This window comes from Dermacentor andersoni, chromosome 8 (genome assembly GCF_023375885.2).
Source record: "Dermacentor andersoni chromosome 8, qqDerAnde1_hic_scaffold, whole genome shotgun sequence".
NCBI classification, from domain to species: Eukaryota; Metazoa; Arthropoda; class Arachnida; order Ixodida; family Ixodidae; genus Dermacentor; species Dermacentor andersoni.
The window spans coordinates 71,801,427-71,821,251 of record NC_092821.1 but is presented as its reverse complement, the minus strand read 5'-3'; positions in this window follow the sequence as shown (position 1 = coordinate 71,821,251).

Here is a 19,825-nt window from a genome sequence, read left to right as displayed (position 1 = left end):
TTTCGAGGTATTGTTTCCCAAAGGGTGCAACAAAAGACATAGGCGTTCCACATGAGTTTTTGCTTCAATGCATAAAAGACCATTTTGTTAAATAAGTACCTGGAACAAGAGTGCATTTTTACGGCAAGTGCGGTGACGCATATCTCCATACCGGTGTCATTGTGGAAATTCATCCCAAGCGGACGCGCCCTGCAACTCCCCGGCTACAATTCATAAATTTTTCATAAATTGAAATATGTGCCGTAAGGTAATTCATCCAGAAGATAATTAGTGGGATTTTTGTATTTAGTTGAATATGTGTTTCGATTTCTCACGCAGTTAGTGTTGGCCTCTCTTGATAATACAGCTCAAAACTAGAATTATGTTTTCTACAAAAGGCTAACTTTTTAAAATTCCGGAAAGCACAAAAAAATGATCACTGTGTATGGTACTGCCCTTTGACCCACAAGTTACCGCCACAGAACGCATCTCAGCTCGGCACAACGATTCAATAAATCGCTAAAATATTACCAGTGATTTCTAGTCTGCTTGTAGTTACCCAAGAACACGGGCTGGTCAATAGAATAGCGAAGGATATTCAACTGATGCCTTACAAACCTGTAAGCGTAAGGTCTCGCAATACATGTGTTGCAACAATTTACGCAATCAACCCTTGACTCAGGACCTCGCGGCCGCGAGGTACTCACTCGAGCGCTGATTGCCGCTTTCCGCCAGAAATGGCGTGCGAGCTCGGTGGACGAATTCTCGGGCGGCGCTGCGAACGGCTTCGTTACCAGTGAGACCGGAGGGGCCCGGTGCTCAGATCAACTGTACTATGCGTTGCCGGTCGGGAAGGGTGTTTAAGGATGAGAAATGAAACCTTTCAGAAAATAGCGCACTGGTGTCTTCGAATCACTAATTATTACACTGGCTTGTGTGTAGGCATATACGAACGCTATGGCGGCCTCTTCGCTCTCCTCTGGTATAGTGGTGCGGGCCGTAGCGGCGATGACGTCATAGCGCGAAGGCAGGGTGACGGCCGTAATGTCCATAGCTGCCTGCCGAGGGTACTCAGCCACATCTGGATAGGCCACATGCGGAAGGGAAGAATATCGCTACTGTCGTTGCCGAGCCCAGGCCCGTCGCCTACCCGTGTTGTATTGAGCATGCATGTTTCGAGGTAAGGGGCAACATCTATAGTGCATGCATAATAGGAGGGGGGGGGGGCTAACTAGGTAATGTATAGGATCCCGAGGTTACCAAGGACAGAGTGACCCGAAGGCGACTATGCAAGACGCTCGTATAGTGATATGCGTGGAACTTCTATCATTTCGTCGACGGAGTTATGTAGGTCGAACGCTGTGAGGCGGGCGTTGGGTGTGGATGCACGGAGAGCCTCAAAAAGAAAAGCCTCATAGTTGAAGAAAAATTCGTCCTGATCACGGCCGAATTTCTCTTCAACAACGAGGGCTTTCTTTCAAGGAACCCGTATGGGTTTTCTTTGTATCAATTGCTACGATTGGATGGCTGTCTCACTTTCACTTTCTTAGTCATATCAAAGAAGCCAACAAACACTGACACCGAGGACAACATAGGGGAAAACTTGTGTTTATTAAATGAAAATAAAGAAACGATAAATTAATGTAAATTAAAGTGGATGAAAAAACAACTTGCCGCACGCGGGAACCGAATCCACTACCCTCGCATTTCGCGTGCGATGCTCTACCAATTGAGCTACCACGGTGCTGTTTCCCCATTCACTTTCTTGGGTATTTGTGTGTCCTATATAGAACCCTGGGAGTGTTAGCCAGCGCCACCACTCAAGGACCTTGGCGGCGGACGCGGAACGTCCATTTTGCCGCAGGCGTCACGAGAACGTGGTCTTTTTGGGTGAAGGCAACTAGGTCAATAAACCCACACTGCTACCTGAAGGCATCAATGTAGCCGGATTCGAGACTCTCGTTATGTAATAAATGAGAAGAAAGCACGCGAAATGCGAAGGTTGTGGGTTCGGTTCCTACCTGCGGCAAGTTGTTTTTTCATCCACTTTAATTTCCATTAATTTATCGTTTGTTTATTTTGATTTAATAAACACAAGTAATTTCCCCTATGTTGTCCATGGTGTCAGTATTTGTTGGCTTCTTTTGATATCACTAATAAAAATCGGGCCCTTCGGTTAACCCCCTTTCTTCTCGTTTCACTTTCTTAATTACTTCTGTCCATCGTGCGAGCTTGCGCCAAACTATTACGTCAAAAGCATGTAGTAATCTGACGGATGAAGTAGTCGTGAAGGTTTCAGAAAGTCTTGTTAGTAATGTTGTCCAGGCCCGGAGCCGAGTCCACGCAAAGAAAAAGGAAGGCCATTTTGACCTTATCCTGTTGGATGAGGACGTCTAGATGTCGTTTCGCCTACCGTGGTAGGGAGGGTGCTGGCTGCGCTGTTGTGGGTCGAGATAGCGTGTTTAGAGATGCTCTAGTAGTTCCTAACTGATGCCGGCGTATGTGTGCAGGAGCCGTGCCAAATCCTGTCGTTGGGCTGTCCTGCTAGTTTGCGGGCTTAGCAGGCTGTATAGTATATTCCAGGTTCTTGGAATGTTGCGCTGGTGTTCCATGCGGTTGCAGATTACATGCCAGTTTTCTTGTCTGAGATAGGTCGCAAGACCATCGACAGTGCTGCGGAGTTGCGCGATCCGTTTCTACAAGCTTTAGTTGAGCTTATTCCGAGCATATGTTTATTGAAATTTATGCAAGCCTTCCGATAAGTGTAGTTCCCAGGAGTCGGCACCAAAAGCAGGCGTCTCCTCTACGACAGTTTTCGTGCAACGGAATTGGTCGTCAAGGAGGGTAGCTGTTCTAGTAGACAGGGAAGGAGGTGGTTCGATGTCGCAGTGGCAAGAGCGCACGTCCCGGATGAGGGCCCATTCCATAAGGGTTTTTGGTGTCTCTGGCGCGGGCTTACTCAGACCGGCCTCCACTGTGATGTGTAGAACCTAGTGATCGCTATTTAAGGTTTCTGTGGTATTAAGCCGTTACGCTGAAGGAATATTATTGGTGGAAGCAAGGTGGGGGGTTGTGTCACAAGTAACGACATTGCCTACTCTGGTGGGGCCTGACAGATCGATAAGCCGGGACCGCCAGAGAGTTTGTGCATCCATCCAGAGCAGCCTGCCCTTGCGGCAATCGATGGGATAGCCCCCTACCGTGACTGGGGCATTGATGCCTTCCACGACGAGTGGGGGCTGTCCACTGCTACAAGCTAAGACCATGGCGAAGAGCTGATGTCGCTGATGTTGTAGTTTCGGATTGCTGTAGACATTAAGTATGAACAGACTGGCCTAAGGTACCAGTCCTTGGCGGGGGGAATGAGTTCGATGAGGACTTGCGGGGCTGACGTTATATCTAAGTCATCTACAATGACCGCGACGTTGCTTCACGCCAAAGTAGTGATAGGGTCGTATGACGGAGTTCGGTAGGCGGTGAAATCAGTCAGTTTAGTGGTCCTGCACTTTTCTTGGAGGGCAATAGCATATGGTGGTGGTTGTGGGGTAAGGGCATCCAGGTATTGCTGCAGGAGCCCCCGATTTTTGCGGTAGTCCCTGCAGTTGCACTGCCAGACGATATAGGGAGGGGGCTTATCGCTACCTCTGTTAGCCTTCACGATGGTGGACGGGAGGTCGAAGCACTAGGGAAGACTCTTCAGAATTCAGAAGAACAGCTTCATTTTTAGGTTGTTAAAGTGCAGCAAGGCCACCGGCAGCAACATATACGTGATATAGAAATCTGAATTAAAGTGCAATAGTCTGCATAGGCGGGTCAGTTGGCAATATCGCGCAAGAAAGACACTGGGCGTACAAAAAGAAGCCGCACCACAAGAACTTGCGGTGTTTTGGTCTTCTACATCCAGTGTCTTGAAATTCTCACTAAATTTTCTGTTAATGAATGAAAGTGAAAGTGAAAATCGAGTTGTCGATGTAGTCGAGTCATCGATCAATTCGCCCTCTCGCCGTGATCTGCTAGCCTCCTAGTTAGCTCTGATGGTAGAGCGACCACCCCGCAAAGGCGTTCGTCAAGGGTTTGAATCCCGGCCCAGGACGAATTTTTCCTCAATTTCGAAGCGTTCTTGCTGAAAAACTCGTATGAGTTTCCTTTGTAGCGTCCTGCTATATTCTGGCGGATGACAATTTTTCCCTACATGACATTTCCTTCACCTTCGGGATTTACGGAGAACTGATTTGCCAATGAATTAAAGTGTTATATTTTGCAGAAAGTTTTTTTTATACGGGGGTGGTTACTCAGGTTGGCGCTGTAAACAATGAACAGTACACGTAGTATTCAAGGGGCAGATTGTACTTACCAGCACTCCCAACCCCCCGAAAAAAAAGTCGTGACAAACTTAAAACTGGGCTCACCTGACTGATAATCAGTGTAAATCACAGCGGGAAAATTTCAGGGACAATATCTCAGTTCATAGATTAGTTGGAAGGAAACACTCTCGAGCCACACAATGAGGTTCAAAATATTTATTGCGCCGAGCTCAGTAGTCGCAGAATATCAATGTTTATTATTCTTGTATGTGTTAGAAGTTTGTAGTACTAATAAATATGACAATATACAGAGCACATGGCTCTCAGTCACAATAAATTCAAATTACAGAACGTCACGCAGATGGGCAACTACGCATGTTTGGATAGAATACATATATTTTGTGCCGTCGTGGTTTACTCAAATGTGGTAAAATAAGTTCGTTATGCTGCCGTACTAGAGCTGAAATAGAAGATTTTGCTCAGAGTTTTGAGTTTATCGGTTCTGTACTCACGCAAACGTTTTCACATTACATTTGCCCGTAATAACGGACATTAGCCAATTGTGACGTCACATGTATCATTACCGAAGGCGGCTGGCAAAGGAAGTTCCAGCCCTTATGGACTAAAACGTGTTTGAAATTGGCTCTTTTGGTAGTGTATCCGCGAAGCTGTTCGCTCATAAAGGCTTCTTTTCACTGGTTCCAAGCTCTCGCTAATAATAACGTGAGCATGAAGATTGAGAGGAATTCGTTCTTACAAACGATTCTAACGTAAACACTCTGTGTATATATGGGCTTTGGGACTGAATGCAAATTTTTAGTTCATAAGTATTCTTTGGCGTTGGCCGAATACCTTTGCTAGTAAAATTTCCAGTATCAGGATTGGCTTGAATTTTTCACTTACAAAGAGTTCTAACGTGTGAGCGTTTTGTGGTTACGGTTGTGGTTAAGAAATCGGAAGATTGCCGATCCCAACTATGTATCTCATTGTTGTTTGGACGATACATTTGCCGCATGCAGTGCAATTTAAGATATGACCTGTGCGCACTAATGTGACAACTGGAGTAGATATCAATGTCGCGAACAGTATTAGTGTTACCAGAGAAACAACACGTTTAATTCCTTTTTACCAAAGCAATACTAGAGAAAGCCCAAAAAATTTCGAGCTACATTGCAACTCTCGCAAGCTGCCGTAGCTCTGCTGTCTTTTGCGGCACAGTATCAATCGGAGCTATTATAGGACATCCACCTGTTCTTTCTAGGATTCCCCCTCTGCGCAGAACGATACGCCGACCTATGCGACCTGTCCTATGAGAAATTCTAACTGGAACACGTCCGCATGAATCCCTCTTCGGAGCCAACCACAGGCTCGATTTTATTGTTTTTGTCGTGCCAAGGAGTCGTTTGTGAACACATTCTAGAAGCAGGGCAAGAAAGCTGGCCGTGAAGATACAGAAAGAAAACGCGCCGTGAAGATACAGCTAATGTGTAGCACCAAAGCCTACTTCGTCTTTCTCGATAATTCCAGAACAATTCCAATTGAGTGATCTGCTCATTCTGATATCCCAACCGGTTTCAAAGATTCGGTGAGTCAGCGAAATGAGCTCAGCCCGTAGCGAATAACCCCTCCTGATCGGGAAGCCGTCAATAAGGCTACGAATGGGCTTTTCTCCCCGTACAATTGTTTCCTTGAATATGGAAAAGCTGCAAAAATCAATACCTTCGGAAAAGAGCACGTGCGTTCCCCTTCTGGTCCTTTTGAGACAGGACTCAAAGTTTCCAGTAAAGTCCTGCCGGGTGCGGCCCCATCGTCTGGCGGATAATGCCATCACATCGACAACATCGCTACTGTTACCAGTGGCCATGGTGAGCAGGACGTAGAAGAAGGAGTTTTTTTCTGCACAAGGAAGCCAGCGCCCCTGTCGTACCTTGGGCAACATTTCTTCGAAGGTGTCGTCGGCCTCCCACGTGGGCTTTGCCGTGAGACTAGCGGTGAGAAGACTCCTAGTGTAAGTTGCCAGGCAGAAGCACGCCAGCATTCAGAAAGCCATGACCGCTCGGCCACTGGAGCTGCGCGCGTGGTCACCGGGTAGAGGAGAGGTGAAGTAGAGGATGGTGGCGATTATGGCGAGCACTACGCCACCCAAGTCACTCGTGAGACGTTTACCTTGACGCAGGTTGAGTAAGGCGAATGAGGCCAGAGAAAGGAGAGTGGACAGGACCAGCAAGAATGTCCAGGGGAGAATGCCGAGAAAGAAATCCGCGTGGTGCCTCCACTTTTCCGATGTAGTCTGTGAAAGCCTTGCGCGAAATATAGACTTTGGGCTTTTGTAATTACAAGCAGTATTGTCGTTTTCACTCTTTACACCTATTCATACTTTACCAATTTACAAAGGGCCCGCAATAAAATTATAAGTAGTATAGTCTGCGCATCGCCTAAGCTCATATTCTATTGTGTTGAATATAAATCACCACGATAAAGTGCGTGTTAGAAAATTACATGCTATATTCAAGCGACAAGAAAAGGTGAAATTCAATATTTATTGCTAAGGCAAAATCGCCGCCGCGCACAAAGAATTCACACGGAAGGCTTAAAAAGGATCCCTTCATTATGTGTTTGTGCGTGTGTGGTATATTCTCTTGGGATAAGAAGTTCGCCTAGTACAGTAATATGACTGATGGTCCCACCTTTACACTAGAATGTGAAAACTTGATTCATATGTATCATTAGGAGCAATACCGTATTTTGAAACAAAATGTATAAACATAGCTTTGTTGTAAGAGGCAAGTGAAGATATTCGTTAAGATCACACTCTGCAAACTAAGCATACATTAGAAAAACAAGCAAGAACGGTCCTTTGGAAAGGAAAGTTCTTTGAGTTTCTGTACACAGCATCAGTTCCCTTACCTCGGCTTTCTATGCTTCTGAGAATTAGTACAGTTGCTTTGTGGCTTAGAGTTGAGAACTTGAGGCTTTTATTCTTGAACATGAACATGATATCACAACTATTAGTGAAACTTGGCGGTCATTGCGTATCTTGACCCACAACACACTCCCCCAATCTATGCACTTCTTTTTTAAGATGGATGTACACGTGGCGGTGGCATTGCAATTTTAGTGAAGGACGACATTCAGACGACATCCCTACCAACAATTACCGGCGCAGAAGCGTTGTTTTGGAGCATCACGATCGGCGTTTTCCTTTCCACGATTCCTTTTATGTTGGCAGAAATAGAGAGCACCGAATTTTCGCCCAAATCTATCGTATCTTATCTGATTTCATGAACCGCCACCTTCAAGAGGACAAAAAGGTTGTCCTTACCGGAGATTACAATCTACCAGGTATAAAATGGGAGTCGTACGATGCTGGTTTTGTCAATAAAGAAAGCGCTCAGGCGATACTCGATATGGCCTTAAATAGTGGCCTAAAGCAAATCATTCAGTAACCAGCGGATGTCACATCGACGAGCAGCGCAATTCTAGATCGAACGTTTGTCAGTGAAAACATTTCTGTAGAGAGCATATCATGGGAAGTTATTGACGGAATTTCGGACTACAAGGCAACCAAATGTTGTCTGTCACTGTCGTCGTCAGCGCGCGTAGAAAAATTAATCACACGAATATATATGATTGGAAAAACGCGGATGATGTCAGTACTGTTGACCTTTTTGATTATCCGAACCCCGATTTTTTTTGCCTTTTTCATGATAGGGCTGTGGCAGTAGATAAATTACGGGCGAAATTTAAGACCTATGTACAGCATTGTTTATCAAAATTTGTATCTATGAAAAAAGAAAGTGCGTAAAAACATCCTTGGATGACATGCGATATACTACATATGAAACTGCCAACTGAGGAAACTTAAGGAAACTGCCAAGGCTGAGGAAACCTAAGAACAATACATCAATTCTCTGCCACACTGAGAAAAGTAGCAAATTGCCAGGTGTGTTGAGAGCAGTTATAAAAAGGGCGAAAAATACGTACAATAACGTCAAAGTTAACAACTTGATTAAGACGGCCCCTCAAAAATTTCGGAAATACTTTAACGCCAACACACATAAGCAATGCAATTTCTCCCCGAAGGAAGCTTTCTAAAGAGCAAATGAATTTAATAAGTATTTTAAATCCATTTTACTCAGGGCAGTTGAACTACACTACATTTGTGCCATCAGCTAAGGAGATCCGGCAACACACTCGGTGATCTAGAGGTAATGGAATCGGGCAAACGCTCACTGCTGCTTGACATCGACATTAAAAAATCTTGCGGCCCAGATGCCAGGTGGAAGACCCAAAAACCTCGTCGTAGACTAAGATCCGAAATCGCGCTTCTTAACAAGAAGATTGAAATCTATTCAGCCCAGCTCGCCCGGCAGCAATGGGATGAGACGTGTACCGAAACGGACAAGCGTATGCGAAGAGGTAGCAGATGGAGCTTATTGAAAAGTCTCCTCAGAGGTAAACAGTCTAAGGACACCCTTAGCCTTGCAACGGATAGGCTCATTAAGAAGTAAATTGCAATCGGTCTCACCGACATGGAATTGGGCAACAACTTAGCACATGCTTATCTACCCCTCGCTAAAGACGCGGATCGCCCCGTAGAGCGAGTGAACTACATGGGATTCTCCGCACCTAATCTAGACGAACCTTTCACCGTGTCAGAGATCAGATACGTTCTTTTCAGTCTAAATGGCAGGTCAGCCCCGGGACCTGATGGAATCACGAATAAACTCCTCAGCGTATCCAGCTTTTCTGGACATGAGGGTTTAGTTCGCGTGAGTGCCACCACGTGGCGTACTAACCTTAAACTTTTCAATCTTCCCGCGGTGACGCGTGATGACGTCAACCAAACAAAATAAAATAAAAAAATAAAAGCTATCCCTGCGCATTGAACTTCGCCACAATGCTTGTCCCGCCGGCGTTATCAGTGTTCTTGATCAAGCGTATTCCCTCGTCGCCTATAAATTGCTCGTCATTCTAAGAGCGTTTAGTCGCGACGAGCAATGGTTGATTCTGGGCTTTTGATGCGGTTCTTCTTTTTTCTTGGGTTTTTTTTCTTTTCCTTTTTTTTTTTTCATTCTACGGAGTAAAGAAGCTAGCCTAATCGTCAGAAGCACTTCGGGGCAGCCTTTCTTCAGTCGGCACACATTGTTAACGCCCGAACATCGCACAGCGTCTACTAGAGACGCCGTCGTGGACGGATTTTGATTTTCCCCTATCGAATTCGTTAAGGTGCACACAATTATTTCACTAGCGACTTTGCAATGCGCACTCATGGGCTACCACCGCAGCTGCAAATCTAGATGTGCCTAAGTATTAAGACATATACATGGATAAGTTGGTTTTTCACCTTGACACAAAAGCCACGATACAAGAGTTGAGCAAACTGTCCCTGTGTGGTCGCAGGGTGTGAGACCGGGTTGGTTGGTATTCCATGCTAAAGTTACTAGCGCAAGAGAGGACACGGGACACTGAAGAGGCGACAAGGATAAGCGCAAACATCCAACTGGGCGCTTGTCCTTGTAGCGTCTTTAGTGTTCCCTGTCCACTCTTGCGCTAGTCACTTCAGTTTGTGTCGTCGTTCGTTAGCATGCTATGGCCGAAGCTGCTCGCAATATTACGTCACATTTACGGGCCACCAGGCCAGGTACACCCTTGGGTACGACATATACAGTACTTGCAGTTAGTTTCCAAAGTAGTCTCCTATAGCGGTTATCCACGTGCGTGAAGAAAGAACGATATTTAAAATTATTGTGCAGTAATATATGCGGGATGTGTATGTTCTCCGCAATCTCTACCATGTTGCCGTTCCGCCTTTATTATATAGCCGCAATGCAGACTAGCAGCTATTGAACGCCATAAAGGCTATCCACATACTCCAAGACCTCGCGCACAGCTCCTGACACTTAATTGTATTCAAGAGTTGTGCGACTGCCCAGGACATCCTTAACGAATGTTACATAACTCATTATGAGGTTTTACTTGCCAAAACCGCGATTTCATTATGAGGCACGTCGTAGTGGAGGATTCGGGGATAATTTAGACCACTTGGGATTTTTTAACGTGCGCCTAACCCTAAGTACGCGGGTTTTCGCATTTCACACCCATTGAAATACGGCTGCCGTGGTTGGGATTCGATCCCGAGACCTCGTGATTAGCAGCCGAACCCAATAAAAGCTAAGCGACTACGGAGGGGAAGGAATGTTGGCAGTAGGAGGAAGGTGACAGCCGGCACGTGAGACAATTTGCTCCCATCCTCATTGCGCGAGAATCGGTACCATCTGTCGAAGAATGACACAATAGAATGCACTGTATCCAATGTGATGGAGTCCGCGTCCAATATTTCAGACCCGAATCATACTGTAACTACTGACGACCAGGCATCTCGCTAATACGTGCAGTCGCTTGACAGCTGCCGAGCGCTGGCGTCGGCCACAGGACCTACTTGACCTTTGTTCAACACTTGCCGACATTCTCGCCTTATTTCGCACCATTGCGTTTCAACTGAACTGCTTCAACAGCCAATTTATTTGTGCCGAAATTTGGCCACACTGTCAACGTTATGGCTTCTTATCTTTAGGTCATCTTTTATATTTAGACTAATGCTGTCCTGAAATTTCCAGCTGTTTCACCTTTCCCAAAATGCCTGCATTTTTGTCGGCTTCTGTTCATATTTTGGAGGATTTTTAATAGACGTAGAAACCATTGCGTGGCCCCCTGACCAAGCTGCTCAAAAAGTAATCTTATATCCCTGAGGTCTTGTGCAAGCTTCTGCCTTCTTGCCGTTCATCAACCTCCTGGTTTCCCTGTCAACTGTATCCCATTTTGACGACTCCAATCCCACGGAAGTTGGCAACGATATAATGTCCACGGGATTAAAGCCATTTAAATAAACTCTACTGTGGATACGACGGCCGCTTTTGCTCACTGTGAATGGAAATATTGCTTTAATGAGTGCCATTCTTAAACATTTAAATTGACAGTCAAAAAATTATGCGAATGTCATGTAAGTGCGAATCGATGCAAGCAAAGCTTTCTGTGTTTGTTGTCATTGTCATACGTAATCTCCACAGAGTAGACAGGCACTCTCTAATGAAATGCTGTCAATGTTTTCTTGATAACGCTTGCCATTGTCATGCAAATAAACGGGCCTTCAACTCATTTTCTCAGAAATAAACGCTGAATGAAATGCTGACGTGATCCTAAACAAGATGAACAAGCGCCGTAGTGCTTGTTCTTATGACGTCCCTATTCGTAAGCTTATATTCGTGATATTTTTTTATTTCGCTGAATAAAGAAACTGAATGAAGAAAACAGGAAACGACTGTTTTTCAGCTCTCGCAACATATTGTACACAGAACACAAGGCACCCACCACCATGACATTTTATTTTTGACAACTGCGACACACAGTGGCGGACTGATATACTTCCTAAAGGGGTTTCATTTTATTTTTTCATCACAGAACCGCAAGCACAGGTTGCATCGCGCGTATACCGCAGCCACGTACTGTGACCGCACTCCTTTTCCTCTAACAATGTGGCCCCCGGCGGCTTCACGCGCTCCCGTAGGTGGCGGATTGGACTGTCACTCCAGAAGTTTAAATACATAACCTTTTTGCATAGAAACGACGGCATGATTGATAACATATTGTTGGCTTGGATATGTTTGGCACGAGGCCCAAGACCCTGTCTTCTAAAACGTTCTTGTGTTTGCGTTCGCGTCTCTGTCTTGAAGGGACGCGCACCGTAACATGCTACAATGGTGCTTGCGTTGAGCGTATGTAAGGCGAAAAACGCGGTTCTAAAATGTCTGTTCACTAACTTGTGCAGTAAAGCCATGTTTATAGTATTCGCGCAGTATAGTAGTAGTACAGTAAGAGTCACGAGTATGGCATCTGTAACCGCAAGCGTCACGTTATGGTCGTAACTTGTCGGGACAGCGTAGTTGTAATCTACAGACCCTGCCACTAAGGAATACGTGGCTAGCCATGGCTGATGAATAAGTAATTCCGAAGAGTGGTTTTCAGTAAAGGTTTGTTACCAAGAACGGCGGGAGCTTATACTGCCGCAAAGGACGGATGCTGGGCGGTGACTCCAATCATTTACTCGGCACATCACACATCTACACTGGAATTCAACTGGTTTCGCCAACTCTTGCTTATATTATCTCGCCCCTAAGCTGCGACTTCGCCTGCCACCCAGGCCCCAGCTTTTCCTCTTTGTCCCCCGCTTCTTTCCCAATCTGCTGAGATGTGCTTCCACTGATGCTTGCTCCTCCTTTTTCTCAATAAATAAAGGCATTCATCCATGCATTCCTAAGTTACTGCAGAAAATAGCGTGTCTTTATCTCCATAACCACACTGTCTCTCACCTGGACCCTCCCATCGCAAAACAAAGTTGCTGTGTTCCAAATGGCTGGGCGTCACATATACATTTTCGGTGGGTGACGAGACAGTATATAGAACGCCTTCTCTGCCATATCCACACTGAGTGTTCTGCTTCGTGAGCTACTATTAGCAGCTACGACGAAGTACGAAATGAAAGAAACCTAGCTGGGCTGGTCGCGGGCAGCTCTTTTTGGATTCGTGATACGTCGATTTAAAATAATAATATTTCTTATCTAAGCCTAAATGACAGCGATATAGGCGAGGTGAGTTACGGTAGCCAGTTGGCTTGGACTAACGACGCTCTTCACACAGCACTTTCGTCTTACGCGTGTTTGCGAACGCGAATGAAAGACAGGAGGGTAACACGCCTTCCTAAAATGAAACATTCGGAATAAGCCTTTGTTTGGCGATTAGACATATGTCGAGGGTCCCCGATACGAACAATCTGCAAGTCTGTATCACCTTGCAAAGGGGAACTCAGATGAAACGTTGTCAAACGGATAGGCTTTTAATTATCGTAAGTATATCTTTATTGAAATTCCTTACCATGAGGTGAAAGCCGACTAATAAGTATTTAAATTTTCTGTGTTATTAAAACATCCTGTTAATAAAAGGTTGCTGTGCTATAATTTATAGCCCCCTAAATTAAAACGTAAGTTATGGAAAATAAATTGGTGCGGTAAATGTGTAAACGCAGACGCAAGAAAAGGCCTAGTCCATTTCCCAGTATTCACTCAATGAAGATGGAGCACCTCTATACTATCACGTTGTAGTAATGTCAAGAACAAAACCCTTCCAAAAGAGTCAGTCACGAATGTTACTCATTATAAGATGAGCTTGCGCTGGAAAGAAAATAACACTCAAAGATAACGATGGCTGCGCGCAAAGTGCTTCCTCTGATTCCGATCTATGGACGAAGGCGTCGGTTCCTCAGATTGGAATGCTCGTACATCGCAGCACAATGTCGGGTCGGCAAATGTGATGGAGAATGTAGGCCAGTATTCGCTTCACGCGCGCAATCTGATAAGATAACGCTCTTTCGCTATTGCATCCGTGACAACACACCGGATATTAGAAACGCATGCAGGCACATCCTGAGCTAACTGATAACTTAGGAACTGTAGTTAGACGCTAAAAGAAGCCCCCCCCCCCCCCCCCGGCCCCTAAAAGAAAGAATACAGTTGCATTCAATATTAGCTGAAACATAGTGCTTGCGGTTTAAAAAAGGCCCCTAACACTGCACAGCGGCGCCGACATACCGGAAATTCAAGAGCGAACCACTTTCCAATTACTGGTATTTATCAATCCAGCATATCGTGGTTCAATGTAGCCCTGTAGTCCAGGGTCCAGTTCTACCACGGGTACTGTGTCGGAGCTCATATTTCATGTCATAATTATTTATCACAAAATCAAAGCATTTTTTCTTTAGATCTTAACATTAGACAGCCAAAATACATGCAGCGAAACCCTCACCTTAATATTTCAGTACTTTTCGTTCTAACGTACATATACGTGCTGATCCATATGTACAAAGTGTTGAAAATGTACCCAATGCTTTCCTCCAGGAAGCTGTTTTTATTCCTTATGATGCCAGGAAACCGAGCCTGATACCACCAACGCTCAGAAACCTAATCGGGAGCGCGCGCAATGTTCTCGCACACCTTGTGGGATGTACCGTAGCGCTGAGGTGCTTCTTGTGTAATGTATGAGAATCGGTTGTAAAGACAGACGCGCAAGGTTGGGCCATGTGCTTAAGCTCATGAAGTTGACTTGTGCCAAGATAACCTGTCCAAGCTTTCACACTTACTTTAAGAAGTCTATAAGACTTCTTAAAACTTACTATAAGTCTACAGTACCATCAATATGCCGGCTGCTTTTAACTGCACGAAACAAAACTATTCGAACGATACAAACAATGTTAACATCATTTTATCATTCAAGTGTTCAGATTGGTAACCTCTAGATGCGGAGTAAGTTGAGAAGTTGTTTGCGTAATTAACAAAGCTACGTTAATTAAATTTTCAGTAATGGCTCGTACGTGGTTAACGAAAATGAGCAGTTTCGAGCCCGTCCTCAAGATTATGCAGCCAAGCGAACAAATTTCGACTAAACATGCTTCTGTAAGAGCCATTCGAACAAAAATTTTCCAAGTAAACACTCTTGGAAGACGACGCAGGAAAAGAACATCTGTAAAGTCGCAAAAAGAACAGCACTTCACGACGGGACAGAAAGGAGGAACCACACAGAAACTGCGCTAACTTTAAGCGCTGTTCTTTATGTGATAATGAAGCGACTAGCCCGTCAGTCATTCCTTCCAAACATGTAAAGTCAACCTCACCTGATCAACAGTGTGGCTCCGTGAACATGTTCCCCATGGCCACATAGTCGCGTTGCATTTTTATTCATGCTGCTTTCTCGAAGGCAAGCATTTTAAAGTTTGTTTCAATACGGCCGTGAACGTGTGCCGCCGAAAGCTTCCTTGGTCGCAGAAGCGATACATGACGGAATGATGGTACAGATTTAGCGCGTCGCTGGCATCAAGACAATGGGCTGCCGCCGAGGGTAGGAAGATAACGAAAGTGAACAGCTTGGTAGCTGCTCACGGAGCCGTGCCGATGGTGGCGGTGCCATCATGACAAAATCTGAGGCGGCGATATTGACGGCTGAGGCATTTTCTTTTCTTTTATTCCTTTTTTTTACAACGAAGTCGTTAAGAGTATTCTTTAACTCGGGCCCAACTCCGACGCGCCCTATACACATAGATGTAAAACGCCGAAACGATTTTCTGAGATAACCCCTGGGCCGATTTTAATAAATTTTGCTGGATTCGTGAGAGAAAGGTAAATTCTAGTGACTATTGGAAGCGGAATTTCTATTTAGGGCTTGAATTCTGGTAAAAGAATTTCAAAAATTCGAAAGTTCGAAAAATACAGAAGCACGAAGTTTACAAATTATTAACTCCGCATCAAGAACTGATATCGCGGTTCTGTAAACAGCATCCTTTAGAGAATTCAAAGCGGACAAATCTAATATGCCGATTTATATCTTACGTGAAGTCGTTACGTTGTGAACAAGGGTTGTGGAAAAGCTGTATTTCCACATTGCTAAATTTTTTAGATTCATGCGTAATGTATCAATTTTATCCGCTTTAGATGTGCTGTTAGATGCAATGTACAGAATTGTGATATCAGTTTTCATTGCCGAAAGACAGAGTTGTAAACTTGGTATCGTTTTCAGAAAATTTACGATTTTTGCCAATTTTGAATAAACAAATGATGACCTAAATCAAAAATTCTAAACCAACAGTCACTACATTTTATGTATTTCTTTTAAGTGCAACAAACCTTGTAAAATTTGATGCAGTGGTTGTGGAGAAAAACGAATTCTTCTTTTACATGTATTTAGATAGGACCACCAGAGCTAAAGGTTCCTCTTAACGGCTACTTTCCCCACTATCGCGTCCGCGTATAGAGCAAATTCCCGAAGATAGCGTAATACCGGCCTGTCCCGCAGCAGAGTTGAAACAAGCGTTCAGCTCTCCCCATACGTGGGCTGATACCGAATGTAACGCCATGCCAGGCGGACCAGCGGCAGAGGTGAAGCAGGCATTAAGCACTTCCCATACGTGGGCCGATCCCGAAGACAGTGCAATGCGGTGCCGACATACGGCGGAGGTGCAGTTCGGCATTAAGGGGCCCACATACACAGCATCGCTGGTCATCTTTCTTCACAGAGTGGGAGGGCACTGAGATTTTTTACTTATCAAACATCAGGTCATCGACGGCGAAACCAGGGACACCAAAGCCGTCCTCGGGCTCGACCTAGAAAGCGCCTTCGACAAAGTGACGCACTCTGCCATCCTCGCGCAGCGATCCCATCTGAACCTAAGCGAGAGGTCGTACGAATATTTCAAAGGCTTCCTCACCGGCAGAACGGCGGAGCTCAGAGCCGGCGACCTGAAGACGGACGAGAAGACATTAGGGAGCCAGGGCACTCCACAAGGCTCCGTCATCTCAACCATGCTATTTAACCTTGTTATGATTGAAGTTGCCAAAAGACTATGCCAGCTTGAAGGACTGAAGCATACGATATACGCGGACGACATTACGCTGTGGGTGGACGGGGGCAGTGATGCCCGCATAAAATCCACGCTACAGAGGGCAGTCGACACAATCGAAGAAACCTGGAAGGTACGGGACTGCGTTGCTCCGCAAGTAAGTTGGAGCTCCTGCTTTACCAACCGATCAAAACGCACAGAATCAAGAAGCAAAGGAAACAGGAAAAGATAAAGATCCGCACCAGGGATGGTAACACAATACCGACGGTCAGCAAGATCCGAGTCCTGGGCATGACGATCGAAGCGCTCGGCAGGAACGGAGGCACCGTCACCCGCATCATGGGTAAGGCGTCCAACGCCACCAGACTGCTCAAGCGCGTTACCACCAAGAAGGGAGTCATGAAGGAGGAAAACTTCATCAAGCTTATACACTCCTTCGTACTCTGCCAGTGTACGTGGCAGCCTTCCACAAGTGGGTGAAAAGCGAAAAGAACAAGCTAGACATCCTAGTCCGGAGGGCTTACAAGACAGCCCTCGGTCAACCTGAAACTACCAACACGAAACGTCTCCTCCTGCTGGCATACACAAGACGCTCGACGAGATCGGCGAAGCGCAAAGAGCCGCTCAGTTGGAAAGATTGTCATCAACAAAGGCCGGCAGAAAGATCCTGTGCAGTCTAGACATCGGTTATCACGAACAGCAGGGACCAAAATGCCCCGTCCCCGACCGCGTACGATGGAACGTGCGGGTTGACCCCTTGCCGAGGAACATGCACCCGGAATTCAACGAAGGCAGAAGACGCGCTATAGCCAAGGCACTGACGGACCTGCACGCGGAAGACACCGGTGCCAGACACGTGGATGCAGCCGAATATGCCGGCCGCACTGCTTCGCGATCGCTGTGGTCGACTCCGGAGGCAACGTGCGGGCGACCGCCAGCACATCGAGCAAGCAAGTGGAGGAAGCAGAAGAAATAGCCATCGCCCTGGCCATCGTAGACCGAGAATGCCACATGAACTTTAGCGACTCCAGACAGGCGGTGAGGAACTACGCCAAAGGAAGAATTGCCCCAATGGCGGCACGCATCCTGCTCCGACAGGCATACCGCGACAAGAGGACTCGAATCAAGTGGTTCCCGGCGCACGCAGGACAAGCGTCGGAGAAGCATGTCAATCGCAACAAAACGGCACATGCCCGAGCGCGAGGATTAACCGACCGCGCCCAAGGCAACGGCTGCCCGCTGTGGTTCAGCGCCAAAGTCCGGATGACCACCTTTAACGAACTGACCAAGGCTTTCGGCTGGCCCGCAGACTTCTCCCGCCGCCCTGCAAAGGCAACTTCAGGCAACTACAAACGAGAACGCTTCCAAGCCCGGCGCTATTGCATAGGATGTACCAAGAATCGCACCCCCGTGACAAGTGCAGAGCTTGCTGCAGGGAGAAGGCCACATTCGAGCACATGCTATGGGATTGCTCCAAATATCTAAGCCAAGCTAACTCAGGACGTATACCGCCGCAGCTTGAGGAAGCAACGTGGAGCGAAGACCAATAAAACAACTACAGGCCGTCCAGCAGGTCATCGAGGCGCTGGCTAGGCAGGAGCCTGGTGAGCCCGCAACGGCGAGCGGGGATCCTCGCAGAGCACCCGCCACGATGACGACGTAGGCCACGTCCGAAGCGCGCCTTCGCGCTTTACTGCAGGCTCAATAAACGTTTTCCCAATCCAATCCAATTACTTATCCGCGTTTGTTCTGCATGCGTGTGCTATGAAAACAAGAAGCAGGTATGCATAGAAAATCTGAGGTGGCGGCGGCAGGTCGTAGCGCAGAAGTTAGCATGCCCAGCCCCTGCACGTACTTACATCTGCATTGACATGGGTTCGGGGTAGTGATAGCGACCACAGCTCTACTTTTTCTGCGCACGCTAGCCATTGTGAATCTAAGGATGTAGTTAGCATGTCCAGCCACTTAATGCAAATTGCAGCAGTTACGAGTGGTGGAACCCCGCTGGGGCTGATTGTGAAGAAAGCTTCCTTTCTCTGTCCACTCTCGCGATGGTGAAGCTAAAATGAGGAGGAGACCTGACGGACACAACGTTGATGGCCACCATAACAGAATGGATGGACGACCTGCGGAAAGGACGAAGCACACCAAGTTTTTAGCACTTGGCCTAGAGTAAAGCGCTACAATGGCTAGTATGGCCTCATGGGGATGATAGACCGAACCGCTTCTCACTGCTAACACTGGACTGATACTAAGAAAATACTCCGTTCGCAGACACCACGCTAAACTGAAATTAGCAAAACAATATCAGTTTATAAACTGATAGTGTCACTTATCTGGTGTCCTTCTTGTGTGTGTGAAGGGCATAAAGGCCCTCGCAATGAAATGGTAGTACCTTTGTTTTTGCTGCAGTTGCACACAAACAAAATTCATTAAAGTGATCGGACAGCGATCTACCAGCAGAGAAGACCAACCCACAAATTAAATATAATTGCTGGCTTCAGATCTTCCAATGTACTTTGCGCTCAGCTACTATCTGTAATATTTTTTTCTTTTTGTGCTCTTATGAAGAGGAAAACTCCACATTACTACAATATCAACAACAGTACACAAAATAGACTGGCTTTGAAGCTGTGACCATGCACCGCACTTTTGTACATTCAGCACATATAGTATTGGGGCAACACGTTTGAGCAAAATGATTAGGTTTTCGGTCAAAGCACTGGGACAGGCGGGAAGAAATCGTTGTCACGCCCGGTCGAAACAATACCATCTGAAATCTTATTCACCTATACATATTTTTTGAAAAATCACTATAACCCTTTATACATTTGCTTCGTATGAGTTATATACTAGCTTGCCTCGTCAATCTCAAAAAATGTATTCTCTTTGCGGGAGAAGGCTTTGGTGAAAAACGACGCAACATAACAGTAAAACATCCAGCATGGTTCCTATCCAGATGATTGACGAAATTGTGCACTGAGAACGTGTCGACTAGCGTGCGATTGAAAGTTGAATTATCATCGTTGTAAGCTTGTGTTGCGTCTAGCACGAGCGAGTAGTGTTAGCGATGACACTGGTGTGAAAATGGTCAGCTCGG